General features: G+C 48.2%; 1 protein-coding gene across 4 annotated transcripts in view; it reads left to right on the top strand.

Annotated features, from left to right (window-relative positions):
* Positions 1 to 1,694: 1,694 nt before the first annotated feature.
* NCK2 (NCK adaptor protein 2) overlaps positions 1,695 to 27,839 on the top strand; it is a 69,215-nt gene continuing 43,070 nt past the window's right edge. For 2 of the 4 annotated variants that reach the window (XM_029232089.1, XM_029232087.1), the window contains exons 1-2: positions 1,695 to 1,872; positions 19,438 to 19,563. The gene's annotated coding sequence lies outside the window, so the exon portion shown is untranslated. The remainder of the gene's footprint in view (positions 1,873 to 19,437; positions 19,564 to 27,839) is intronic. The other 2 variants (XM_029232088.1, XM_029232084.1) reach the window with 1 other exon arrangement.

Here is a 27,839-nt window from a genome sequence, read left to right as displayed (position 1 = left end):
TAAGCCCCGTGTAATAAAAGTGGGTGTTAATATCTAACCCAGGTGGTTATTGGGAGGGTTAAATAACACCCCCTGTGAGAGCATTGTACACGCGGAAGGCAACCCAGACAGCCCTCCAGAGGCCCACAGGCATTGGTTTGGGGAGATCTGACTCAGGCATGTTCACTTTTCAATGAAAAATTTAAAACTACAACTTAAGTCCAGAAGGACCCATGAAAATACTAATACAGCGCTGGTGCTTGCGGGCACAGCTGTGTTTAGCTGGTGGCTTTCTCCAGTAAACGGCACGTCATGGTAAGTCCCACAGTGAGAAGCCAGAATCCTTGGTCAGGATCCCCAAGTCCAGACACCAGAACGTCTATTTCTGCAGAACCTGTCGTGTTACTGTAAACACTTGGCAGAGAGAAGGGCGCCGTCTTCCTGTTGTATGTCTAACATCTTGTCCCAATCTCGTATCCCCGCTGTGTTTGCCCAGTGCCTTGTCCTGTGTTAAATCATACGTTTAAAAAGAATCATGCAAGCCCTTAAAATAATACCAGAGAATGCATAAAGAGGAATTCATTTTTTAATCAAAATTTATGAACTTGCCTTATAACATTTTTATGAAAGCCCTACTTGAATTATCTTTTTCTATTTGACTAAAATAGAATTCGACTTTTCTGTGGGATATTTAACGTTTTGGGTCATCATCATGCTGGGGATGAATTAATAGATCTTGTCTGAGTGAACTGTCAGGATGGATCCCTTCTGGGTCTGAAGCATAATTAAAGATGACAGTGAACCCCCTCGGAGGTCCACAGAGCCTCAGGGTCCCCTGAAATGATAGGTTGGGACTGAAAATGGTTACCCAGGTGTGGTGGCCATGAGGTGACAGCAAGCTCCACGGCCAGGAGGGAGGGGACTGCGGGTCCCCTCTGTCAGCTCCTCGGTTTGACTTCCTTGTAGTTTCGGGATGCTGTCCTCAGATTCCTGCAGGGATTGGTTTTGTTTTTTTTTTTTTATTTTTATTGGAGTAGAGTTGATTTACAATGTTGTGTTAGTTTCAGGTGTACGGCAAAATGTATCAGTTATACATACATATATCTCTTCTTTTTCAGATTCTTTCCCCATAGAGGTCATAACAGAGTGTTGAGCAGAGTTCCCTGTTCTGTACAGTAGGTCCTTGTTAGGTATCTGTTTTATACAGAGTGGTGTGTGTATGCTCACCCCAATAAGCACAAAGCTGTGGGTTGGGGGGAAGGGGTGCACCTCTCTCAGTGCACGGCCAGTGCAGGAGATGGAGTCTCTAAATCATAGCCACGCTCTGTAATTCTTCTCCCTAATTAGGCTCCCAGACAGGCTTTTTGAATTTCCGCTTGGCAACCGCTCTTTTCTTTTCAGCAGTCTTTGAGGCCATGGGCATTGGGGCGAGGGGGCTGGGAGACACCTGGGAGCTTAGGTCCCTCGGCTATGGCCAGCGGTCCCCAACCCTCCCAGCCTCTGCCTCCGAGCCGGCCCGGGGCCTGGAAGGTGGAGCAGGGTGAGGGCGTGTCAGTTTGGGTTGAGGTCAGTAAAATATAAAGCACCTTTTTTCTGGGGTCTATTAAAAAGAATGGTTTCAGGCAAATAAATAATCAGTTATTTCTCAAGCAGTGACTTAAAACCAATCCAGCAAGCGGTCCTAATCGACGGTCTTTCTGTTCCTTTTCAGATTTCCCATGTTCCTTTTCTACAAGTGATTTCGCGGATCGTAACCCTCCGCTGAGGTTTGAGTTGGATTTGAGAATTTGGAGAATTCCTGCAGCTTGGTGACCTCGGGGGTGCTGTCAGTTGAAGAATTCACTTGCTGAGGAGCTCCGTGTGTGCGTCCTCTCTCATAACTGAGTGCCGGAGGTGAGTGCGGCTTCCTGCCTAAAGCAGACAGGAGCGCTTGCCGCTTTTGCCTCAGATGCTCGCTCTGCATAAGTAGAATGGCAGTAAATGCAGCTCGGATTCGCTGAGCCTCGTAAAATGTAAGTTTCCAACGGATCTGGTTCAAAAATTAGACTCACCGCTCCTGCTTTGGCGCGTGGTGGCATCAGGTAGCTAGGAAGCAGGGCAGTGGGCATATCCAACCTGTGAGCCACCCTAGTGCCTCTGCTCCTGGGCCGGACAGGTAGTCTTGGGTCTGGAGGAGCTGAGCCTCCTGCGTGCCGCCTGGGCCGGCGGGGGGGTGGTCCAGGATATATAGGAGTTGACTTCAGGGTGAGCTCCATCTAGTGAAGGCGTCATTCCAATTTGGATGCTGGGAAGATAAGTCTCCATCAAAACATGCAAGGATTCTGAGGAAGGGTTTGCATGAGAAATCTGCTCGTGCGTTAAAATCGTGCCTGTGATACAAGCATGTGGATTGAGGTCATGACAGACCCTGGACAAAAGCATGTGTTGTAACAGACATTTCTTGGCCCTAACGAATGGTTTGGGACATTTGATTTAGATCATAAGAGATGCTGTCTCATGGTTCAGTTCATCTAGGGTCCCAGCTCTGGCTGGGCAGTAGAAGTGCTTTCTGAGAAGGTCCAATTTCACCTTCAGAGTGTTGCCCCGAAGTGTAGGGGTAACACCCAGTTTATGACCTTTCCCTCAAAACCTTATTTTGCTTCTAGTATTCATAAATTGCTTTGAACTATTCTATTTCTTTTTTTTAATTTTTATTTTACATTGGAGTGTAATTGATGTACAGTGTTCTTTTGGTCTCATGTGTACAGCAAAGTGATCCAGTCATATATATATGACTGAATATATATACACACACACACATACCCACCTTTCCTCTTTGGTAACCATAAGTTTGGCTTTAAGCTATTCTTGAACGTATAACTTTGGACTATAAACTCTCTTGGTTTTATTGCTGTAGATTTATTAGTTTAATATAAGTTAGAATTTTCCTTCATTTGGTCTAAAGCTACTACTAAAAGTTTTGTAAGTCAGGTTTTTCTCCTCAACCACTTTTTTTTTTGGAATCACCTTGAGTTCAGTTACATTCCCCGTTGGTGTGTGGTGAGCAGAAGGGCGTGGAATCAATGTGTAGCGTTTCATAGGGTAAGATGATGAATTCTCCTTTATGATTTCTTTGGAGCAAACGACAGTCTCCCACCTGTTTAAAGGGGCGAGGCGTCCATTATGATTTCCAGTTCTGGGTCCTGGTTTGGAATTGAGAGACTAGAGCTCATCTCAGCAGCTGATCCAAGCCCTCCCCCTTACTGTGTCCCTGTAAGTGACCCTGAGGTCCCCCTCCCCCCAGGACACTGCTGGTTTTCACTGGCTTTACATCCCCCCAGGCACTGGTCGGACCCTCCAAGGTTTCTCTTCCAGACCTTATATGGGTGGAACGCCTTTGGGTGTTTCATGTCTAATCCTGGGAGGTTTCCATTACATAAAAAAGTCTTGGCTATGACCATTCAATTTTTTCAATAGTCATTGAAGTGGAACCTTTTAAAACTTGGTCGTTTATAAATGCATTCACGTATTAATCACTTTGTCAGATTTCATGGGAATGTAAGCTAGGAGTTAGCGCCAATCCTGGAATCTGGTCGTCAGAATTCTCTAGTGATTCGTCAGTCACAGAGTCTGGCAGGACTTCTTTAGAAGGTCTTGGTCATGGGTGACATTAATAGACTCTCAGTGACTGTCAGGGTCCTCTTCCAGAAAGTGGTGAGTCGGGGAAGTCACACGCTTAATTGGGGCAGTATATTCTGCACAGGTGCCCAGGAGAAGTCTGTTACCATCACACAAACAAGAGTTGACGCCTGGGTACCACTAGAGGGACAGTCATACACAGATTATCACACGGATATACTTACAAAAATATTTATACGCATGTAATATAAAATAATTACTCCTATAGTTTATGAGAGCCACACCAAAGCCCTGATTTACTTATTAACAATCATGGTTTTGAAAACTGTCCAGTGGGAAAACCACTAGGGCTGTCCATTCGTGTAATAAATATTGACTGTGAGCACAGCTGGATTCTGGGCTGTTTTTCCTGCAGTGACTGTTTTAGCAGCTACAAAAATAGATGAAATACAGTTCCGGACTCTCTTTCTCGTGGCCTTGTGGGATGGGGCGTGACCCTGACAGCTATGGGGCTCTGGTGACAGCTACAGTCAGGCTCTTAAAGCAAGTTTCAGGTGCCCGAGGCAGGGTAAACTGAGTGAATTTTAAAGAAGGGGGGAGTGGGGCTGAGGCGTCATGGGTCCCGTGGCACAGGGCAGGCTGGGTGGCTTAGCGGGTAATGGGTCTCCACATCGTTTAAGCAGTAACGGGTGGGAACCCGCACGTGCTGCTGGGTCAGGGGTCTTTGACGTGCCCGCAGGAAAAGTGACGGCTTGGCCATCCTGTCACTTGCCCTGTCCTGGAAAGAAAGGAGAGCAGTGCCGACCTGGTAAAGTGCTACGTGAGGGGTCAGCCTCCGAAGCGTTTCCCCGCTGCCGGGCAGCCCAAGCTGGTGCCGTCTCAGCCCGCCTACCCCTGGGGCTGGGCCGAGGGGAGAGGTCTTGGGGAGGGATGTCTGAGCTGCATCTCACGGTGACATGAGGGGGTCCCTGAGCCCGCTGTGTCCAGGGGCTGCATTTCCCTGCCCTGTATTCTTGTACACACACACACACACACACACACACACAGACACACACACACACACATTGAAATTATGGACTTCAGAACTCCCTGGCTTGACTTTGCCTGATACAGGGGGAGTGGAGCTCATGGGAGGAGTGTGGCCGCAAGCCCCTTCCTTTTCCACTGGAATGAACTTGACAGTGTATATAGTCTGCGCTTAATTCTTCCCTGGATAACTGAACACTGACTGTGATTCACTGTTGTGGGAAGCTGGCTGGTGTTTCCTGGGGCTGGAGGATGTGAACAGCGTCATATGCTGTACGGAAGTTTGTTTATCTTTTGAAAATCTACTTGGAGACTTTTTCAGGAGAGAAGCCTGGTGAGTGGAAGGACGTGGGCGTCAAGGGGGGGAAGATGGTGCTTGGGGGACATGACTTACGGGTAGAGGAAAGTAATCGAGACCTGGATTTCAGACTGTGTCAGTTGCTGATGTGAATATACCCAAAATGTAAATGTGAGCATAGGCATGATTTTCTTTTTTTTGAACTTTATTGAGGGATAATTGACAAATAAAACTGTAAGATATTTAAAGCATACATTGTGCTGATTTGATACGCATTGTGAAAGGATCCCCCCATCTAGTTAATTAACACACCCATCACTTCACATATTTATCCTTTTTTAAAAATGAGAACAGTTAGGTTCTCCTCTCTTAGCAAATCTGAATTATATAATAGTGTTGTCAACTGTAGTCACCATGTTTTACATTAGATCCTCAGACCTCATTCATCTTAGAGCTGAAATCTTTTTACCAGCCTCTCCCTGTTTCCTCCACCCCCCAGCCCGTAGCAGCCGCTTTTTTACTCCTTGTTTCTATGACTTGGACTTTTTTAAAAAATTCCAGATGTAAATGCTACCATGCATTGTCTGTCTTTCTCTGTCTGGCTTATTTCACTTAGCCTAATGTCCTCAGGGTCTGTCCATGTTGTCACAAATGGCAGAATTTCCTTCCTCTTTGTGGTTGAACAGTATTCCTGTGCGTATGTATGTGTGTTTACACGCATATACATACCTATGTATCACATCTCCTTTATCCATCCATCCATTGATGGACACTTGGGTTGTTTCCATGTCTTGGCTTTCATGGCTAATGCTGTAGTACATGGGGGTACAGATATCTCTTCCAGATCCTGTTTTCAGTTCCTTTTTATGGATGCCCAGAAGTAGGATTATTGGATCACATGATAGTTGTGTTTTTAATTTTTTTGAGGATCCTCCATACTGTTCTCCATAGTGGCTGCACCAATTTACATTCCCACCAACAGTGCACGAGGGTTCCCTTTTCTCCACGCCCTCATCAGACACTTGCTATCTCCTGTCCCTTTGATGGTGGCCACTCTGACAGGTGTGAGGTGATATCCATTGTGGTTTTGATCTGCATTTCCCTGATGATTAGTGATGTTGAGCACCTTTTCATGTGCCTGTTGGCCATCTGCACATCTCTGCAAAAATGTCCTCTGCATATTTTTTAATCTGTCTTTTTGCTGTTGAGTTGTATGAGTTCTTTATATATTTTGGATATTAACCTCTTATCAAGTATATGATTTACAAATATTTTCTCCCAATTCACTGGTTGCCTTTTCACTCTGTTGATGGAGACGCTTGTTACTTATTTTTGGTTTTGTTGCCTTTGCTTTTGGTGTCAAATCCAAAAAATCGTCACAAGAGAGATGTCAAGGAGCTTACCACCTATGTTTTCTTTTTAGGAGTTTTATGCTTTCAGGTCTTATGTTCAAGTCTTTAATCCATTTTGAGTTGATTTTTGTGTATGGTGTAAGATAGTGGTCCAGTTTCATTCTTTTGCATGTGGCTGTCCAGTTTTTCCAACACCATTTATTGAACAGACTGACCTTCCCTATTGTACGTTCTTGGCACCTATGTGGTAAACTTAGTGCCCATATAAGGCCAATTAAGTGACATTATTTCTGTGTTCTCTATTCTATTCTATTGATCTCAAGGTCTGTTTTTATGTCAATACCATACTGTTTCGATTACTGTAGTTTTGACTATACAGTTGACCCTTGAACAACTTGGGTTTGAACGGTGGGGGTCCACTTTTACTCGGATTTTTTTCAATAATAAATACGACAGTGCTGCACTTTCCATGGTTGGTTGAATCCATGGATGTGGAACCACAGATACTGCAGAACTGTGGATCCAGAGGGCCAACTATAAGCTCTAAGTGGATTTTTGATTGCCTCTAACCCCTGCATTGTTCAAGGGTCAACAGCAGTTTGAAATCAGGGAGCGTGATGTCTCCAGCTTTGTTCTTCTTTCTCAAGATTGCTTTGACTATTCAGGGTCTTTTGTGGTTCCATACAAATTTTGAGATAGTTTTTTCTATTTCTGAGACAAATGCCATTGGAATTTTGACAGGAATTGCATTGAGTATGTAGATTTCTTTGGATAGAATGGACATTTTAACGATGTTAATTCTTCCAATCCACGAGCACGGAAAAATCTTTCCATTTATTTGTGTTTTCTTCAGCTTCTTTTTATCAGTGTCTTATCGTTTTCAGTATACAAGTCTTTCACCCTCTTGGTTAAATTTATTTCTAGGTATTTTATTCTTCTTGATACAGTTGTAAATGGGATTGTTTTCTTAGTTTCTCTTTCTGATAGTTCATTGCTAGTGTATAGACACAACTGATTTTTGTATCATTCAACTTTACTTAATTCATTTGTTCTCACAGTTTTTTGGTGGAGTCTTTAGGGTTTCCTTTAGGGTTTTTGAAATTATGATACATAATATCATGTCATCTGCAAATATAGACTGTTTTACTTCTTCCTTTTTGATTTGGGTCCCTGTTATTTCTTTTTCTTGTCTGATTGCTGTGGCTAGAACTTACAACACTGTGTTCAATAAGTGACAAGAGTGGGGATCCTTGTCTTGTTCCTGCTCTTAGAAGAAATGCTTTCAGCTTTTCACTGTTGAATAAGTTGTTCGCTGTGGGCTTGTCATATATGACCTTTATTATGGTGAGGTATGTTCCCTCTATACCCACTTTTTTGAGTTTTTATCATAAATGAATATTTTGTCAAATGCTTTTTATGCATCTACTGAGATAATCATATGATTTTTCTCCTTCATTGTGTTAATGTGCTGTATCATGTAGATTGATCTGCAGGTATTGAACTATCCTTGCGTCCCTGGGGTAAATCCCACTTGATCATGGTATATGATCTTTTAATGTGCTGTTGAATTCAGATTCCTAGTATTTTGTTCAGAACTTTTTGCATCTATGTTCATCAGGGGTATTGGGCTGTAGTTTTCTTTTCTTGTAGTGTTCTTGGTTTTGGTATCAGGGTGATGCTGACCTCTTTTTTTAAAAAAAATTATTTATTTATGGCTGCGCTGGGTCTTCGTTGCTGTGCATGGGCTTTCTCTAGTTGTGGCTAGTGAGGGCTACTCTTCGTTGCAGTGTGTGGGCTTCTCATTTCGGTGGCTTCTCTTTGTGGTGGAGCATGGGCTCTAGGCATGTGGCTTCAGTAGTTGTGGCATGCGGGCTCAGTAGTTGTGGCTCGCGGGCTGTAGAACACAGGCTCAGTAGTTGTGGCACACGGGCATGGTTGCTCTGCGGCATGTGGGATCTTCCTGGACCAGGGCTCGAACCCATGTCCCCTGCATTGGCAGGCGGATCCTTAACCACTGTACCACCAGGGAAGCCGACGCTGGCCTCTTAAAATGAGTTTGGAAGTGTTCTCTCCTCATTTTTTGGGAATAGTTTGAGAAGGATTGGTATTAATTCTTCAATTGTTTGATAGAATTCACCAGTGAAGCCATCTGGTCCTGGACTTTTGTTTGTTGGGAGGTTTTTGATTATTGAGTCAACCTCCTAATAACTGGTATGTTCAGATTTTTTATTTCTTCATTATTCAATATTGATAGGTTTGATGTTTCTAGGAATTTATCCACTTCTGGGATGTCCAATTTGTTGGCGTATAATTGTACATAGTAATCTCTCACGATCCTTTTTACGTCTGTGATATCAGACGTAATGTCTCCTCTTTTTTTTTTTTTTCTGATTTTGTTCGTTTGAGTCCTCTCTTTTTTCCTAGGTGAGTCTAGCTAAAGGTTTGTCTATTTTCTTTGTCTTTTGAAAAAAAACAGCTCATAGTTTTACCGATCTTTTCTATGATCTTTTTAGACTCTATTTCATGTATTTCTGCTCTGATTTCTATACTTCCTTCTACTAACTTTGGGCTTCATTTGTTTTTTCTAGTTCCTTGAGGTGTAAAGTTGGTTGTTTATTTGGGATCTTTGTTTTTTCTTAATGTGGGTTTTTATCACTCTGAACTTCTCTCTTAGAACTGCTTTTAATGCATCCCATGAGGTTCGGTCTATTGTATTTCCATTTTCACTTGTCTCCGGGTTCTTTTTTTTAATTGAAGTATAGTTGATTTACAATATTATATTAGTTTCAGGTATACAACATAGTGATTCAATATTTTTATACATTATACTCCATTTAAATTTATTACAAAATAATGGCTATGTTTTCCTGTGCTGTACAATATATCCTTGTTGCTTATACATAGTTGTTTGTACCTCTTAATGTCTCAAGATGTTTTTTGATTTCTTCTTTGACCTATTGGTTGTTCAGTAACATGCTATTTAACTTCCACATATTTGTGAATTCTCCAGTTTTCTTCTTGTAACTGATCTAGTTTTACACCATTGTGATGGGAAAAGATGCTTGATATGATTTCAGTCTTCTTAAATTTATTAATACTGGTTTGTGGCCTAACGTGATATCCTGGAGAATGTTCCATGTGTGCCTTAGAAAAAATATGTATTCCGCTGCTGTTGGATGGACTGTTTTGTCAATGTCTGTTAAGTCCATCTGGTCAATTTCCTCATTGATTTTCTGTCCAGATGATCTGTCCATTGTTGAAAGTGGTATATTGAAGTGCCCTACTATTATTGTATTGCTATCTATTTCTCCCTTTAGGTCTGTTGATATTTGCTTTATATATTTAGGTGCTCCTATATTGGGTGCATAAATATTTACAAATATTATTTCCTCTTGTTGGGTCAACTCCTTTATCATTATATGATCCCCTCCTTTGTCTCTTAGTACAGTCTTTGGCTTAAAGTCTATTTTGTCTGATATAAGAATGAGCTACCCTGGGTTTCTTTTGGTTTCCATTTGCATGGACTGTCTTTCCATCCCCTCGCTTTCAGTCTGTGTGTGTCCTTAAAGGTGAAGTGACTCTCTTGTAGGCAGCACATAGATGGGGCTTGTTTTTTATTCATTCAGCCACTCTGTGTATTTTGATTGAAGAATTTAGTCTATTTACATTTAAAGTAATTATTGTTAGGTATGTACTTCCCTTTTTAAAATTGTTTTCTTAAAGTTTTTTAATTCTTTTGTTTCTCTTTTCACCTCTTTGTCTCTTTTCTTTGTGATTTGCTGATTTTTTTGGAGTGGTATGCTTCAATATCTTTCTCTTTCTCTTTTGTGTCTCTGTTATAGGTTTCTACTTTGTGGTTACCATGAGGCTTACATAAAACATCTTATAATAGTCTGTTTTAAGCTGATAACAACTTTAAGTCTGTACGCACCATTTTCCCTTCTACTGTAGAAGCAGCAGTGGTTGTTGAATTGTGCATCCAGCAGGAGAAAATAAGTTAAGCATGTCTGTCACTTTCATGTTTGTAAAAATGCTGTCCCGTCATATTTCTTTTAGTAAAGGAAATTTTTATTACTTGTCTTCATATCAGCCTCAATTTTTATAACAACATTTTCCCAAGGTTCATATACTAAGTAAAGTTGACTTAAATTTACTCCTGTCTTTTACCATATCCCAGCTTTTTGGTATTTTGGAGACTGCTGGTCACTCACTTTGCACCCACAGAGATTCTTTAGAAAGACTTTTCACATGCAAGATCCGTTTCTCTGTCATTACGTTTTTAGGGTCACAGCTGTTGCTGGGAGGCTAGGTACCTGAAAGTAACTTGTTGAGTTTCTGCCAAAATAGAAGGGACCATCCTGTCCCCTTACCACCACTCCCCCTTCACTGGGACCCCTGAGGCACCTGGGGTAGGGCCTCTGCAGCTGGACTAGTTGGGTCTTTCTAGGGGCTACTGAATGTCTAGGGATGGCCGTAGCCTTTGATGTTCCAGTCGACATAGTGGTTAGATCTGTAATAATTGGTTAAATAGTTGACCAATAGGTATTGAGCGTTGCTAAAAAAAATATTGCTGTGTTGATTCTACCACAGTTAACATGCTGGTGAGTCAGCGGGAGCAGCTGTAATGTACCGGGCACTTGCCAGGTGCTTGCCCCCCCCACCCCCGTGTCTCCTGCAGGATATTATCTGTGGCTGGAATGCAGATCTTTTTACCCCCATTTCATAGGCAGAGACACTGAGCCTCAGGGGAGCGAAGAGGGTTGCCCAGGGTCACAGAGTGGAGCCCACAAGCAGTGTTCTGTTCTGGCCACGAGCTGCTGCTTCCAAGCCTGTGTTGCTTCTGCTCCCAGGCTCTGACCTTCCGCGGCAGTGACACGGCAGCGACCTGTTATCTGAGTGCTTACCTTGAACCTGGGACCCCTTGATGCTCTGAGAGATGAAACAACTTGGCCAAAACCCTGTGCTCGTAGGGCAGAGTGGGCTGTGAACCCACATCTTCCTGACCCAAAGCCTTTCATTCTTACTTGACCGTGAATTTTATTTATTTATTTTCCCTAGCAAAATCTCGAGCAACCAATGAGGGTTTGCAAGCGAGTCCCTTTTGGAAACCTAAAGAAGGGAGGAGGGAGGAAGGCTTTGGGAGGGGTTGGGGTGTAGGAGACAGGACCTGAACCTTCCAAAGGCCTCGGTACCTCCTGAAGACCCCAGGGCCAGCTCAGCAGGCCTCAACCCTGCACCTGTGCTCTTCCCAGATGTTGCCGTGTATTTGTGACTCCCCGCTGACCAGCTGACCTCTGAGAGGGAAGTCATCTGTGGAGGCTGAAGGACCTCCTACACTTCCTGTGTGTGGGGTCATCCCTGGGGTCCCCTGCTCTTCCCAGGGCACCTGTGTCCAGATCGAAGCTGCATAAAGTCGAGATTTACCGTTTCTTTACGTAGCAGTGAAATCATCCTTTTCTGATGGTTGAGGTGACGGTCAAAGTTTAGCCAAGCATTTCTCTTTTCTGTCACAGCCGACATGCCTCAGCAGTGTGGCTTCCTCGAAGGCTGGACACAAATTAAAAACACAAAAAGGGAATCCTTTCCCACCCCCCACCCCCCAGTTCTTTTCCTTAGGACAGATTGTAGAACTGAATTAGTAACTTTGCAGTAATTTCTCCACTATTCTCTGAATTGTACCTTACGGTTTACAAAGGCATTTTCATATAAATTCTTCCGAAGATCAGGTGACGTGGCTATATGTCTCCCCCACCCCTGTTTTATAAAAGATGGAAAAGAGCCAGGAGAGGTTGCTTTACTTGCCACGACGGCCCGGCAGACGGTGACCCGTGACTCGCGGCTGCACCGGGGCTGCTGGGTGCTGACCGCACACGCGCTGTTTGCTCTCAGAGTCCCTGGACCAGGCGTGTAGACGATGCAGATGTGAGAGAGCGATTCTAAAAAACAGGCCACACCGGCCACACGGAGCTTTAAATAAAGCACTGCTGCTCTTGAGGTTCCAAAAGTAGGAGAGGTGAAGTGTTTTTCTTGGCCTCCTTCCTCCAGAAAAGCAAAACGTATTCGTGCTGTGTGTTTGTGTGTATTGCCGGGTAGGGGGGTGTAGGCTTTTGAAAAGCAAACTAGACCTTGAACGGGTACATCTTTTGGAGGTGATGGGTGTGTTTATTACCTTGTTTGTGGTGATGGTACCAAGTGTGTCTGCATATGTCCAAACTCACCCAATTGTACACATTTAATACGTGCGTCCTTGCATAGCTAAGTGTACCTCAATAAAGCTGAAAAGCACTAAACTGCCACGGCAGGATGAGAATCCCGCTACGGCCCCACCTGCAGTACGTGCTGATCTGAAGCGGGTGTGTGGAAAAGTGCAGTGAGCAGCCTGGTGGCCCCAGGGACCCCACCTTCCCCTGTCACTGGCGTGTCTCAGTGCAGAGAGCAGAAGAGCACCTTGGGCTTTAGATCTCTGCTGGTCAGGATCGACTTTCCTGTTGGCCTTTATTATAACACCACAAGTGCGTTCTTTGGAAACTGTACGGCTGCAAGATGGTGATAAAACAGTATGAATAACTCAGACCATGAAAGATCACAGTTTAAGGAGAGCGACTTTTGGTGCTGTGTTAATGAACAGGATAGTAACAGAAACGGGTTCTGAATGGAGGCCAGTACCCCTCAATGCTTGTTGAGTGGGGTAACCGTGTCCACCTGCTGGTCCCTGACTGGGGGCCAACCCCACATCTCCCTGTGCGATGACATTTGCTTTCTGAGCCTCTCGGAGTCGACCCTGACCCACAGTCGCATTGACACGTGAATTGGTGGGATTGGTGGAGGCTCCCTGGCCTGCCCCTGGCTCTGCCACCTTTCTGTGTGCAGACCTCCCTGGGCACACAGGGGCAAGCCGCGGTCAAGGACAGCCCAGGGCAGCCCCCAGCCCACTGGGGAAGCAGAATGCTTCATCCACAGATGGGGTGTTTCTGCAGAACGCTGCTTTCTGCTTGGGAATGAGTGGGAAATGGAGGGGATACGAGACCCCCTCCCCCAGTCAGACTGGCTCTGGTTGGAGGCGTTGGGCATTTGTAGCCTATGCTCTGAACCTGAGTTCTTGAGGTAGATTTTGTGGCACTTACAGAGGCTAAGAGGGACGTTCCGTGCCCAGATGGCAGGAGCTAGGAAAGCCGTCGACCCCAGGAGCGGCAGGAACATCTTCCCTGTCGGCGGCCTGGATCTGTGGAGGCGTGTTCTGTGGGAGGAGCGGAGCGCTCACAGGCCGTCTTCACATGACCGCGTCTTATCACCCGGAAGCTCAGAGTGAAGACGGTTTCGCAGAACGTGGGCCATGTTTTCCCGGTGGGTAGATCCCAACTTGCGCTCGGAACGGCGTCAGGTGCGCGGTGGAGGGGCTGAGCGTCCCATCGTGTGTGTCGCCCTCTGGGCCTTAGTTTCCGGGACAGTGACGCGGAGGGACTGGGTGAGTGCTGGGTCTGTGATCCGGGCATCTAGGGACAGGACCGCAGCCAACCCCACAGATTCCGGGCAAAGGTCAGGCTGTGCCACAGCTTAGACCCCTCCCTAGGCGCAGCAACCTCGTGGCTCCCGTTCGCCACCTGAGTCCCACCTCCAGGACAGGGCTCCGGGGCCTCCCTGAGCTTCAGCGGCCGAGGCTGCTGGTCCTCGTTCTCCCATTGGCCACGTGGGGCGGGTGCAGGGGGACACGGACGCTGGATTAGGGGCTGGGGACGGCGTGGAGAGGGACACACCACGGCCCACCTCCCTCCTCTTTCCAGAAGAGGCACACAGGCCTCGGGTGCCTCGTGCCTGACGGCTGCACTCCGGGCTGGGCAGGCAGGTTCGGGTCTTAGGGGCTGAAAGCTCCCCAGGATTCCAAGGAGCTGGCGGAGGAGAGAACCGAGGTGTCAGTGCTTCATCAGAGACATCCCCATACCTGCTTCCTTCTGAGGGTCGTGGAGGCACCTCTGAAAACACGCACCCCGGGCCCCAGCTCCAGGGACTCGAATTCGGGGAAGCCTGGACGTTTGTGCTTTTTCTGTGGAGCTTCCCAAGCCCTTCTGCTCACCAGTTTGGAAACTGCTGACCTGGACCCCGGGTTTTGCATCCCCTGCCAGTGGGGGCGCCGCAGGGCTCGTTTGGGGCTGAGGCCTAGTGAGGTCAGAGGGAGGCGGGGTGTCGGCCTCCTTGGACCTGCCGGCTCCCCTTGTGCACGTTCGCCCCCGCTGTGCCCTGGGCCACCTTGAAATGTGCACCGTCCTTGAGCGGCAGCCTGGGATGCTCGGACCCCACTCCAGACCAACGTGGAGCGGGCCGAAGGGGCCTGAGCATCTGTATGTTCACACCCGTCTTCCCTAAAGGGACCTTCTGAGGTCCTGCACTTGAGGATTTTCATATGTTCACACTTCGGATAATTCATGAGCCTTTAAAAAATTCCATTCCATGCCTATTTACAGTGCGTGTTGGCAGTTGCGGTTTTTGATCCTTGCAGGGAGCTAACCCTCGAGGGAGAATGCTCTTAGGCCCAGAAATCGAACAAGCACGCCGGAGAAACAGGCAGCAGCACCGGGCGCCGTGGTGCTCGGATCACAGCAGGCCCGGGAGCCGATACCCGCCCTCCATGGCTTGTGCTCTGTGGTTGGAGACCCCAGCCGGGGGGCGGAGGCTCTTGGTGGAGAAATCACATGGCAGAGTCCGTATTATTTGTGTGAAAGGGAGATGATCATTTCTCTTCTTGTAGGGATTTCTTGCCCAGTGGGGCCAGTGTCTGGGTCACCTGCAGAGGAGGGATGGGAACTGGTTCCACTCTCATAGAAGGCAGTGCACGTGGTCAGTCCCACTCTCGCGATGCCTTCCCTTCCAGAACTGGACCCTCCCGCCCTCAGGGTCCAAGTCCCTCCCGTCTACGCGTCCTGACCATCTGGATCGGAGGTCCTGGCCCTGGAGGATCCCAGCGGCTCTTCTGATGTAACCAGAACATGATTACACTGTGTCCTTCCTGACTCAAGGGCTGGGCCTCCGGTGTTCCCTGTCCCTGGGAGGCTGACCCCGGGAGACCCAGTTCTGTCCCCACAGGTGTTTTGCTTGCAGTGTGGATGACGTTTGTGGGGGGCTGGGGAGGCTGTCACTTTGACTGTCTCAGGGATGGAAAACTTGAGGGGGCCGGTGTTCAGAGCACCTGGTCACTCAGGGCTTGTCCTGCAAAAATATAACTAACATGCCGGACAATTCTTATTCCCAGATGAGAGCCAGGTTCCAGATGGGTTCCCGGGTAAAGGGCCCTGAGCGCCTTTGACCGGCGCCAGCCCCGGGGCGGGGGGCGTTCCTGACTGGTCCCCCACGGCACCCCTCCCTGTCAGCGTGAAATACCAGCCAAGTGGGTGTCCTTTACTCTCCTGGCATGCTTTGTAGACGTTTTAGATGTGTGTGTATGTGTTGACAATAAAAGGATGGAAGAAGATAGACCATGGAAACGTTCATCACAATGGAAAGAAAGCAGGAATGTATGTGTTAACATCAGATAAAGTGTCTTTCAGAGTGAGGACGACCCGCGGGTGTGGACGGTCCCACCAGGACCCGCATCACGCACGGCACAGGTAGTTGCCACGTGTCCTCGGGCTGTGGATTCCTCAGGCTCGCCCTGTTTTTATGAGCTGACTGTGGCAGTTTTGAGGAGGACGTGTTGGGTGCCCCTCGGGTGGCATTTGTCTGCTCTTTTTCTCCTCGTTGGACTGGGATAGCATGTCTTTGGCGGGAGGACCACGGAGGTAAAATGCCATCTTCTCCGCAGGGCATCTGACCTGTCGGTGAGTTGGCGTGGCTGTCAGCTGTCCCCTGTCCGCTCCTAGCTTGTCCTCTCTGGGAGGGCGTCTGCGGGCGCGGCCCGCCCTGAGGGTGGGCGTGACGCCCCACGTCCTCTAGGGGGAGGCTCTGTGTCACTTCCTGGAATTCTCCTGGGGAAGCCGGTCTTCTCCCCCATTGGTTGACTTACTCGGCCACCCGTTGCCTTTTTGCTCCTTTCTCCTTTATTCTCATTTACGGCCCCTCTTTAACCGACGTAAGCAGGGCTGCTCTGCATGCAGCTTGCAGGCCCCCTGACCCAGCGCAGAGTTTCTCTGCGTGGAGATGCTTCCCGTGTGCTGTGTCAGCGCCCAGCTTTGCCAGATGACCCCACGTTGTCTTCCCGGGCAGGGCTGCCGTGTTCCTGTCTTGGCAGAATACGAGGACTCCCACTGCCCCGCCCCTCCCCGGCGTCCCTGACACTCACGCCATCACCTGGTCCATTTCTGTCCATCTAGCATAAAAAGGCATCTCACTGTCAGATCAGATCATGGACGAGGTGCAGCTTTTTCTGCGTCGATTCTTCATCTGTGCTGTCCTTCTGGGCAGTGACTTGGTGTTCGCTTGCTTTCAATTGAGTTGTGGGTCTGTTTCTTCATGAATTGCAGGACTCTTCATATATTCTAGGTGCCAGTCCTTTGTTATTATATGTACTGGTTTCGTTACAAGTATATTTCATCATATTTTGATCTATGAAGATCGATAATTCTCACTTGAGAATCCACACTTTCTTTGAACAGAGTCTTTTACTGTGCCAGCAGTGGCACGAACGGCATACCACTATTTATAAACGTTAGTGCTTTCTTGTAAAGGGAGTCTTGTATTCTTATAACTCTGCTGGAAGGGTTTTATATATATTTTGTGTTGTTTCAGTGTTCAACAACCTATTTTTAAATTTGGGGGCTGATAAAGATAAATGCAAGGCTTTGAAATGCCAGAATTTTATTGACAGTACTTAACTGATTTTTGCCAGGTATATCATAGAGTCTGAGACGGTGCCTTCTCAGTAGCTTAATGAGCTTTGCTAAACTTTCATCTTTCCTTTTCTGCTGCTGCTCTCACCAGCTGTCAGAAAAAGTTGGAAGATTCACCCTTCCTTATTGATCTGTATTTCATGAATATTTATGTATATTCCATGTACTTCCCCCGTTTTCTTTTTTTTTTGGTTTTTTTTTCTTTTTTTTTTTCTTCCCCCGTTTTATTCAAAGTAGCTGCACGACATAAAATTTAAATTTTCAACTGGAATTCTTCCATGGCTTCCCTCATGAGTGAAGAGCCCGTATCACATAGAGTAACAAATGACGGTATCCAAAGGTGAGACTGTTCTAAATGAAGTTTCTTAAATTTGAATCCAACCGCAAACCAGGGCTTCAGCATCGGAGGCAGCATCTCAGTGGGCTGTGTCCACCGGGGGGCCTGGTGGTGGAGCTAGCACAGCTGCAGAGCGTCCACGCACGCCTTCAAGCGCTTGCTGGGTGCACGGGCTCAGGCACTTCTAAGCTCTCGGTTTGCGCGGAGACAGAATCCTTGTCTGCAAGGAGTCCCACTCAGCGAGAAAACAGCCAAAAATATGTGTGAAGTCCCCCGTCAGTGCCAGGAAGAGAGAAAGCAGAGCAGGGAAATTGTCAGGCGGGGGCGGCAGGGGGGATGCAGCAGCTCTTCTAGATGAGCTGGGGCCGTGGGGCTGGGCGGAGGCTTGGGTGTCATCAGGGGTGGGATGTGGACGTGAGAGGGAGGGAGATGCCAGGGAGCAGGGCGTGCGGGCCTGGGGGAAGAGCTGGCGTTGGCAGTGGCTTCGGGTTGTGTTCTGGTGTGACGGGAAGGGATGGCGGGGCTTCAACGGAGGAGGCCCAGCCCACTGTCTGTTTGCAGGTACCACAGGCTGCTGCTGGGGAGTCAGACCAGAGGGTGGGGACGGACCGGGGAGGAGAAGGCTGCCTTGTCCGGGCCCTGCTGCTGCTGGCTTGGAGCTGGGCGGTGGCAGGGCCAGCGCTGGTCGCATCTGAGACAGATTTTGAAGGCGAGCCTCTGGGGTTTGCTGATGAAATGGATGGGGACACCACGTTCTGTGGGATGTGCTAGGATTCTTGCCCCGACGGGCACCTGGGTGAATGGTCGTCTCACGTTCGTATACTCAGAGGGGACCTGGGGAGACGGGGGGTGGGATTTTGTGGTTGCTGTGCATGTGATTGGTTTTCTTTTGGTTTTGGTTTGGTGTGGATGGTGATGAGCTCTGTCTGGATGAGTCTGGAGGGCAGTGGGGCGTCCACGTGGAGGTGTCGCTGAGACGGGGTAGCAGGCGGCATCTGGAGGGGAGCCGGGCTGGAGGCCGCATTTGGGAGTAGCTTGGGTAGAGACAGGGGTGAGAGGATCGAGGCCTGGCTGCTGCATCTCTGGGTCAGAAACACGAGGAGGGGCCAGGAAGAGACAAGGCAGGAGGCAAAGCAGGGCTGCGTGACCCCAGGCAGCCGAGTGAAGGGCGGCTCCCCCCGACGGGCTCATGGGCCGTGCCCACCGTCAGCGGGCAGGAAAGATGACCCAGAAGAGAGAGGAGTACTCATGCCACGGTGGAGAGAAGGGGCAATGACCAGAGGAGCCGATCCTTCGGGAAGAGGGGGTGGGTGGGGTCCAACATGGAGGAGGTGGCCCCCGACGGTCACCCGGGGACCGGAGGGACAGAGGCGCCTGCGGCCCTGGGACCCCCGATGGCTTCTGCTTCCTCAGCGAAGGAAGAGGCAAGGTCATTCACCAGCTCCGCGGCGGGAGTGGGAGGCGGTGCTCAAGGGCGGAGAAGGAAGGTCTGGAACGGCCCTCACCTCACCGAGGATGGCGTTCACGGAGGACGTGGGCGTGGCTTGCCAGGCAGCACCAGGCTCCCTCGAGCCGGCATCAGACACAGGACGACAGGACGTGGGCCGGGGGGCGGGTGCGTCTCTTGCACGATCGATCGGTTGCCCTGGGCCAGGTGGGGAGTGGGTGCCACCAGAGTTTCCTGCACGTGCGCACGGACATCGCTGCAAATGCTCCTGACGTGTTACCGCGTCCTGGCTCTGCTAAGTCGAGGGTAAAGGATTATGCTTGGAGGAGCTGAAGTACATACAGCAAAGACCGCAGGTGGAACCAGGGCAGCCTGGCCGGTGCGGGGCAGGTTAGCGAGGGGCTGATGGCGCCGAACCTGGAGAAGCAGACGCTGTGAAGAGCAGGGTGGGGACCCAGCGGAAGGTGTCACTTAAAAGCATCGTGTGGTGGGAGGGAAGGCGCGTGGAAAACAAGTCAGATCCCATCACTCACAAGAGCTTCTTTCCTTTCAACAACACCCAGGAGCTGGACTGGAGTCAGCGCAGGAGAGCTCTGTGTGTAACACACACAAGAAGTGGGATGTAGGTCCTGCTGGTTCCAGTAAAATCTGCCGTATTGGTCCCGAGACTGGGGCGGCAGGTACACAAGGTGAGCTGGAGTAGCTCGCGGCGCCAGAAAGTCAGGATGTGCTCAGAGCACACGCGCACGCACATGTGCACGCACAGACACAGACACACACACACAGACACGCATACAAAAACACACAAACGCACACATGTACACATACATACAAAAACACGGACACAGAAACTCACACATATAAAAACACAGACACACAAACTCATACACACATACAAAAACACACACACACACAGACACACATAAAAACACAGACACACAAACACACACAGAAACACATATAAAAACACACAGACACACACATACAAAAACACACAAATACACACACACATACACACACAAACTCATACAAATTCACACACACATACACAGACATACAAACACACACACAAATTCACACAAACACACAGACTCACACAAATTCACGCACACAGACACACACTTGCAATGACAGGGTATGTCACAGGGACACAGGAGCCAACGAAAATAGCTCCCAATAGCCAAAGTTAGCACAATTTGAGCAACAAAATAAATAAGAAGTATTGGTTGTAGCTCAAAGTATAAAATAAATGTTTATACTACTATGAATAAATGATGGAATAAATCTAAAAATGGAGAGGAAGAGACAGATCTCCCAGGCAGAATCCCAGATAATTTCTGCAGATCCTGTTCGTCAAGGAGGTGGAGCGTCACCCCCACGGCAACCGTGGGCTGTGCTCAGAGCCTCCTTCCCCAAAGCACGGGGTGGGGGGAAGAGGAGAAGAAGGACTTTGCAGGGGGAAACCGGACAGTCAGGACTCAGCCAGGTGACGGGGTCAGCCCAGGGGGCAGTCACAGTGACAGCAGGCACCCCAAGACAATGCAGGGACTGTGGGCTTTCACCTCTGTGGTCTGCTCCCCAAAGCCCGGAGCCCAGCCCTTGTGGGGAGAAAGACATCAGACAGATTCCACCCGAGGGACATCGGGCAGAACACCTGCCTGGCCCTCCTCAAAAACGGAGGGTCATCAGAACAAGGGAAGTCTGCAAAACTGTCACGCGGAGAGGAGGCTTCGGGAGACGTGACGAGCCAAGGCAAGGTGGTGTCCCGGATGGGATCCTGGGACAGAAAAAGACATTAGGGAAACACCTTAGGAGGCCTGAGTAAACTGTGGACTCCAGTTAGTGTATCGATATTGGTTTATTAATTGTAACAAATGTATCGTAGTAATGGAAGGTGTTAAAAATAGGGGAAACTAAACAGTTCTAAAAAATAAAATTTATTTTAAAAAATCGCGTACAGATGCTAGAAATCTTTATTTCCTCATTGTTTTCTTGAACGATAGGGAAGATTTCCTTAAAAGAAGCGTACATTCGGGATAAATGTTAGCGTTTATCTCTCTAGAATTTGTAGAGGTGTCTGTTTAGTAATTAAACCAGAGTAGCTCAGGTCCCTTCTCAGGAACTGGGTCCCTGCCCTGCTGAGCATGATGGGTGCGGGTCCTTGTCCCCAGAGTGAGGAACAGAGGAGCTTTCTGTAATTACCTTTCCCATTAAATAGGAAAATCTAAACCAGAATGTGTAGGAATGTGGGCATAAACCACATACATCTGAAGAACGAATGATTGTGACAGCTTAGTCATATTTGAAAGCTAGGAGACCCAGATCACAGGGAGTGTGTTTTGTAAATCACTCTGCTTCTTTTACCCTTGTAAGTTTCGTAATTAGGCAGAGAATCCTGAATAATAAGGTAGCCAGGAAAAAGGTCAGGTATCCAATAGTGTAGCTGAATTCATTAGCGTGATTCAAGGAAGCTCATGACATTTATGCTTTGATATGTTTATGAACCAGGTGTTTAAGTTATAGAAGTTACAACTACTTTCATGGTTGTGGAAAAAAAATAGCAAGCCTTAATAAACCCCTAAATACAGTGACAGAGGGCTGTTTGTTTACTTCGGGAGCAGTGGTATTGTCTGAAAATACTTCATGCTCTCTTGACGTTTTAGAGGAAGGTCAGGTTTCACCAAAGATATCAATGTCCATTTTCAAAAATGGGTATTTTTCCTTTTTTTTCTTTTTAAAATTTCAGCCTTATCAAGGTATAATTGACAAAATTATAAGATATTTAAAGTGTACATGGTGGTGATTTGATATAGGTATACATTGGGAAAGTATTCTCCCCATCTAGTTAATTAGCACATCTGTCACCTCACATGTTTATCTTTTTTTGGTGAGAACATTTAAGTTCTACTCTCTCAGCAAATTTCTATTATACAATACAGCGTTATCAACTGTAGTCACCATGTTTTACGTTAGATCCTCAGAGCTTATTCATTTATAGCTGAAAGCTTCTACTGTACCCTTTTACCAACCTCTCCCTGTTTACCCCTCCCCGCAGCCCCTGGCAGCCACTCTTCTGCTCTGTCTCTGTGACTCTGACTTTTGGGGACATCTTCCCACTGCTGGTGTTTTCCCCATCACTCCATTAACTGTGATGTCTTCCAGGTTGGTGTAAGGCAGTGTTGATTCCAAGTGCAGTGCAGTTTTATGGACTTTCATTTGTTTTACAATTAATACCATATAATAAAACTGGCTTATTAAATTGACTGTGATTCTCCAAAATGATGGTGCTTGGCTGTTACCTAATGTTCGTGACCTTCTTCCCAGTGTGATGAATGTCTAAGACACCCAGGAGGAAATTGAGAGAGGTTAGCAAAAGTTAGCAGAATAGGAACTCCATGGCTTGAGCAGTAAATTATGTGGAAAAATAGTATTTCCCAGATTCTAGCTGAAACAACAGAGTCCCCAGTCCTATTTCTTCTGTAAAATTTCCTAGGTGCTAGTGAGTTGTATTGACTTACAGGCTAGTCTCTGGAATACTGGTTTTGTCCAGGCATTTCACATAGTAAAATGAGTTGCTGGGTGATTATCTCTTGAACACTGACTCATGTTTTAAGGTATTTTTCTAATGTGATTTAATTTGGGGCGGGAGGGAAGCGCTGATCCTGGCAGTAAGGATGAATTAATGGTAGAAATTCACTTTATAAAAGATGGGGAGAGGGTGCAGCAGAAACCCTAGATTTATAATAAAAGTATAAAATTTGGTCTTTATTGAGAATTGCCATCCACTAACAAATCCTGTTCAAGAAAGTTCATTTAGGAAATTTTGTGTACCTCATCACACCCAGTAGAATGTCTGCTACCAAAAAGCAGAACGACAAGTGTTGGTGAGGGTGTGGAGAAACTGGAACCCTTGTGCACTGCTGGTGGGAGTGCAAACTGGTGCAGGTGATATGGTGCTTCCTCAAAAAATCAGAAATAGGATTATGGTCCAGTGAGACCTGCCACTGGGCGTCACACAGACGCAGGTAGAGCGGGGATGTCTAACATTTATCCAGCACTAACCAGGTATCGGGTACTTCCTGTGATTGTCTCATTTCATCCTGATGTCTGCAGACAAAAACGGAGGTCGGAGGTTAAGCAGCTTCCCCCCAGGGTCGCTCACTGGTAGGTGCTGAGCCTGGATCTCCCATTCCTGGCCTCCTCCGACCAGAGAGGAACATTCCCAGGAATGGCTCCCATCGGTGCCCACAGAGGAGACCTTTCCAGACTCAAAGACCGAGACTGTACAGGCCACGGCCTTTGACTGTGATCCAACAAAGTTAGAAAAATCATAAAAAGACCTTCTCCAGAATAACGCACGGAGCGAAGGTCGCTGGGGTCTTAGAGCCTCAGAAGCCTCTGCCCTGTACCGTTCAGCCACGCCCCCGCACACCCCCAGAGAGAAGGGCGTGAGGAATGGAGCTCTTTGACCCTGTGGGGGGTTTTGGTTTTGGTTTTTTTTCGGTACGCGGGCCTCTCACTGTTGCGGCCTCTCCCGTTGCGGAGCACAGGCTCCGGACGCGCAGCAGCCATGGCTCACGGGCCCAGCCGCTCCGCAGCATGTGGGATCCTCCCGGACCGGGGCACAAACCCGCGTCCCCCGCATCGGCAGGCGGACTCTCAACCACTGCGCCACCAGGGAAGCCCTGACCCTGTGTTTTGAAATCGGGAAAGTTTACCCTTCATCTTGGGCTGGGCTTCCTTGGCCTCTCCTCAAGTAAAATGTTAAAACACCAGCGAGGCTCTTCCCAGATCAGACCTGGAAGATCAGGAACTACTGCTCTTTCCCGCAGGTATTATCACTGATGAAATTTATCAAAATGAAATTGAAACTCAGTTTTTGTTTATTGGCACCCGCCTTACCCTTGGGATTTCTTTTTTTGGGCCATGCTGCAAAATTCTGCTACCCAGGACTCTACCAGCTGCAAGAGGAAGGAAGCTCAGGCTTTGGGATGAGACAGTTCTCGTGGGTTTGAATCCCAGCACAGGCACTTTCTAGCCTGTGAATTTGGACGAGTTATTTGATATCTCGAAGCCCCAGTTTCATCACTCATTCAGTATGTGTATAGATCCTCTCTGTTTCAGAGGGTGTCTGTAGACCTCGGATGAGCTCACACTTAGGAAACAGCCCAGCGGGCACGAGGGGAGCTGGCAGCTCCTCCTGCGATGGAGTGCCCAGCCTGCTCTGTTGTTTATTTTCTCTTTTATGCGTGGTGTATTTTGTGCCTCAGGGAAGTGGTAAGACCTTGACCCCCGTCACGCGTTAATTAACTTGCTGAGGGTGGAACAGCCACGAGAGTCCACATCGTGTCCTACTTAAAGTTGAAGCGTATCAGCCGTAATCAGTGATACTGCTTGTACAAAGCCACCGACTGACCTTTCTGTCCCCCCCAGGACACCACAGGTTCCTGCCAACTCCTGTCAAATTCGCTGGCCTCTGTAAAGTCTTTTATCTACAACACGACCTGAAACTTTCATCAAGAATTTATAAGGTCTTTTAAAGCTGCTTCTGAGACTGTTTCTTTGAGTGGGTCTCCTTAACCCAAGTGTACTATTTTGAAGTGTTTGCAAATAAGAACCAAGGGAGGAAAACACGGTGAGAAATGAGGGAAAACGTAGAAAGTGTTCCTTGTTTGGACTGACCTTGGCACAATTGCTCACTGCGTTGGTTTTCTGCGGCTGCTGTATTCTCTCCCAGTTCTGGAGGTCACAAGTCCCACCCAGGTCTCACAGGGCTAAGTCAAAGTTGCACAGGGCCTCGTACTTTCTGGAGGCTCCAGGGGAGGGCCTGTTCCTTGCTTCTTCCAGCTGCTAGGGGCTGCCCCCATCCTGGCAGGTCCCTCCTTGACTCTTCTGTCTCCTTTCCGACTCATGGGGGCTCTGTGGTCACTCCGGGCCCCCCGGGATACTCCCTCAAGATGAGCTGACCTTAATTCCCCTATGCCATGTAGCCTGACATATTCACAGGTTCCGGGTAGGAGGATGTGGACCTCTTTGGGGGGCTGGGCTATTATTCTTCCAACTGCATCTACAGAAAACCTCTGTTTGAGTGAGTTTCCATAATAATTGGTTGACTGCCTCGAAGGCATGAGACGGTACAAAGAAAAATCCTCGACTCATCTTGAAGTAGATTGTATTATTGGAGTAATTCAGACTGTATGTTGAAAATCACGGCAAGTTTGACTTTTTTTTTTTTTCCATGTAGTCAGTCTCTTTTCTTACCTGGTTCTTCTGTAAACCAGTTATTTGCTCATAGCTCTATATTTTGATATGTCTGTATCCATGTGTACACACAGGTATTTTTCTGAAATTCCGAGTTAACATCCTAGAGGTAAAATGTTACACCTGTTCTGTCTCTGTTTTGAATTGAATTCAATAAATCGTATTCCATCCATGTAAGGTTTCTGTTACACAGTGGGATTGGCAGTTTTTTTAAAGCCGTATGACCCTGGTCTTCTCTGAGGCCAGCTAGATTGGTCCGTCCGTAGAAGGATGAATGAGGCAGATGTATTGAATGCGTTCGCTTTGAGTCATCAGTCTCCCTTCACCTCCCCATTAGACCGGGCGGCCGAAGCCTCAGCAACCGCTGTCAGCACAGAACAGGGCGTCCCACACAGTGAACAGGTAAACTCAGGTGATGCAAGTGCTCTCGGGGAAGGACAGCCGGAGGCCGTACACTGATGACCTCTGGGGAGGAGACCCTGGACAGTGGCACTTAGATGGGGAGGGAAGGGGAGGGGTCTCTGGAGAGGTACTTCTGTGCCTGGGGCTTGAATCACAAGAGAGTAGACCCTGGGTCTGTACACTCTCCAGGGAACCCTGGTGCCCTGGAAGCATATCTGCTGCTCAGGAGAGCCTGACGGAAGGGAGGAAGGAAGGGAGGGAGGGAGGGGCCGCTAGGACTGGACCAACCCCCCCCGCCCCGCCCCCTACACTGACCACGTGTGCTGCAGTGCACACAGCACTTTCTTTCTGACTGTGGTTCCCGTTCTGAGTCTCTCTGTGTGGGCAGGGGGCTCGGAGCTCTCTTCACAAGCTCCCAGGTGAGGTGCTGTTCTTACCTCATGTGACAGAAGGGCAGCTAAGGTGCACAGAGGACTCTAACCCCGGCCCATATGACACAAAACCCCGACCCCTTAAACACGACATTATCAGGCTGCTTCCGAGCACCCAAAGTATCTTCTGAGGCGAGGCAAATATTGCTGTTCCCATTTTACAGAATAAGCTGAAGGCCAAGGAGGACGCACAGATGGCTCAGCTAAGCGTCGAACCCCAGATTCTTGACTAATGTTTTCTGTTTGCAGTTATGACCGAGTGGTTCGACTTGGTCCCCATGACCCCTTTGGAAGTACCTGTGAGCATTTTGGGGTGTTGGCTATTAGGAGGATTATGTAACCCAGTCATAAACCGGCAAGACGCAGTTAAGGGGATCCTTTTTAGAAAGAGAGTCCCAGAATAGGATTGATATTACTTTAGGAGTTAAGTGACAACTACTGGGCCGAGAAAGTTTTTATAGCTATTCTAGTCTGTTTGGGTTTTTTAAAAAATCTTCTTCCATCTAAGACTTGGAAACGCAGCTTATCATGTTAGGTTTTCTGAGAATTTCTTTTATTCAGTATAACATGGGGTTCCTGCTAAGCTCTATTGCAAACTGGTCACATGACATGAGACATGATCTGGCTATAAAGTATTAAATTCGTGGCTCTTCCTTCTGTTGTCTTTAGGTGGGTGATAACTAGCTTAGTTAATGAAGGCAAAAAATAGATTTTCTTGAACTGCCCAAACTGGAGGGATAAACGTGCATTATGCTTTGCATCTGACCTCTGCGATTCTTAGACTAAATCAGAATCCCATTTCTGACTTAAAGCTTCAGTAGTCAGAATGTACTTTTTCAGACTTTCCTCTGTTACAGCTTTTCCATATTAGGAATTTAAGTCAGTTGTACTCTCCTTTCTGTTGTGGAATAATCTTGTTTCAGCTCCAGCCTCTCCCTATTGCAGTCCGTCCTACGCTCATAGCAAAGTGCTTGTGACTGAAAGGAACCGCTCCGGCTGGGCTCGTGGAGCAGTTTCCCGGGGCCTCGGGTGGAGCCCCCAACTCTCGCCTCCCGCACGGCTCCCTCCAGGATGGGCGTCCGAGGGGAGGCCGTGGGGTCTGGGGCCCGGGTGCTGGGGGGCGGGGTGGGGGTCTTGCTGCACCTGCTCCTGTGCGCTGACTGGCCACAAGCAGGAGAGAAAGCACGCGCGGTTTTATTCTAAGGCACTTCCGGAGTCACTTTCTCCTCCTCCTTAGCCCTGGGTTCCTGCCCCGTCCTGAGCACGGCCCTCACATCCTATCCCTCCCTCAACCACCGGGTCGTGCAGCCCCCAGCCCGTGTCCCCGTCCACGCGGCTCTCCTCTTCTGGTCCACAGCGGGGCCCTAAGGGATGCTGACCGCATCCGCCTTCACGCAGGACGCTGGCTGCCCGCTCGGCCCCCACCCAGCCCAGCTCAGGAAGCTTTGCGGACCACCAGGTCGGTGTCTGCTGAGTATCTGAGGCGGAAGTTCTTAAGGATTGGTTGCCCCTTAACTGCGGGTGCTGCTTGGGACATCGGGACAGCTGTTGATTGGCTGACATGACATGCGAAGCGCTGAAGTGAGCAGGTTGTTGATTGGTGGACTGTACTCGAATGAGGCGTCCTCATTGGCTGGCCTTCAGAGGTGCTGGGATAGAGCTTGGTGGTTGGCAGCCTTGGCTGGGGTGACGTGGTTGTTGATGGGAGACTGTGGTCCCTGGGCGGGGTGGCTGTTGACGGGAGGGCTGTGATCCCTGGGTGTGGTGGTTGTTGACGGAGGGCTGTGATCCCTGGGTGTGGTGGTTGTTGACGGGAGACTGTGGTCCCTGGGTGGGGTGGTTGTTGACGGGGGCTGTGATCCCTGGGTGGG

Source organism: Monodon monoceros, unplaced genomic scaffold, assembly GCF_005190385.1.
Source record: "Monodon monoceros isolate NGI ecotype Baffin Bay Population unplaced genomic scaffold, NGI_Narwhal_1 Super_Scaffold_19, whole genome shotgun sequence".
Classification (NCBI taxonomy): domain Eukaryota; kingdom Metazoa; phylum Chordata; class Mammalia; order Artiodactyla; family Monodontidae; genus Monodon; species Monodon monoceros.
Note: the sequence above shows the minus strand (reverse complement) of the source record. Positions and strands in the feature narration are given on the sequence as shown.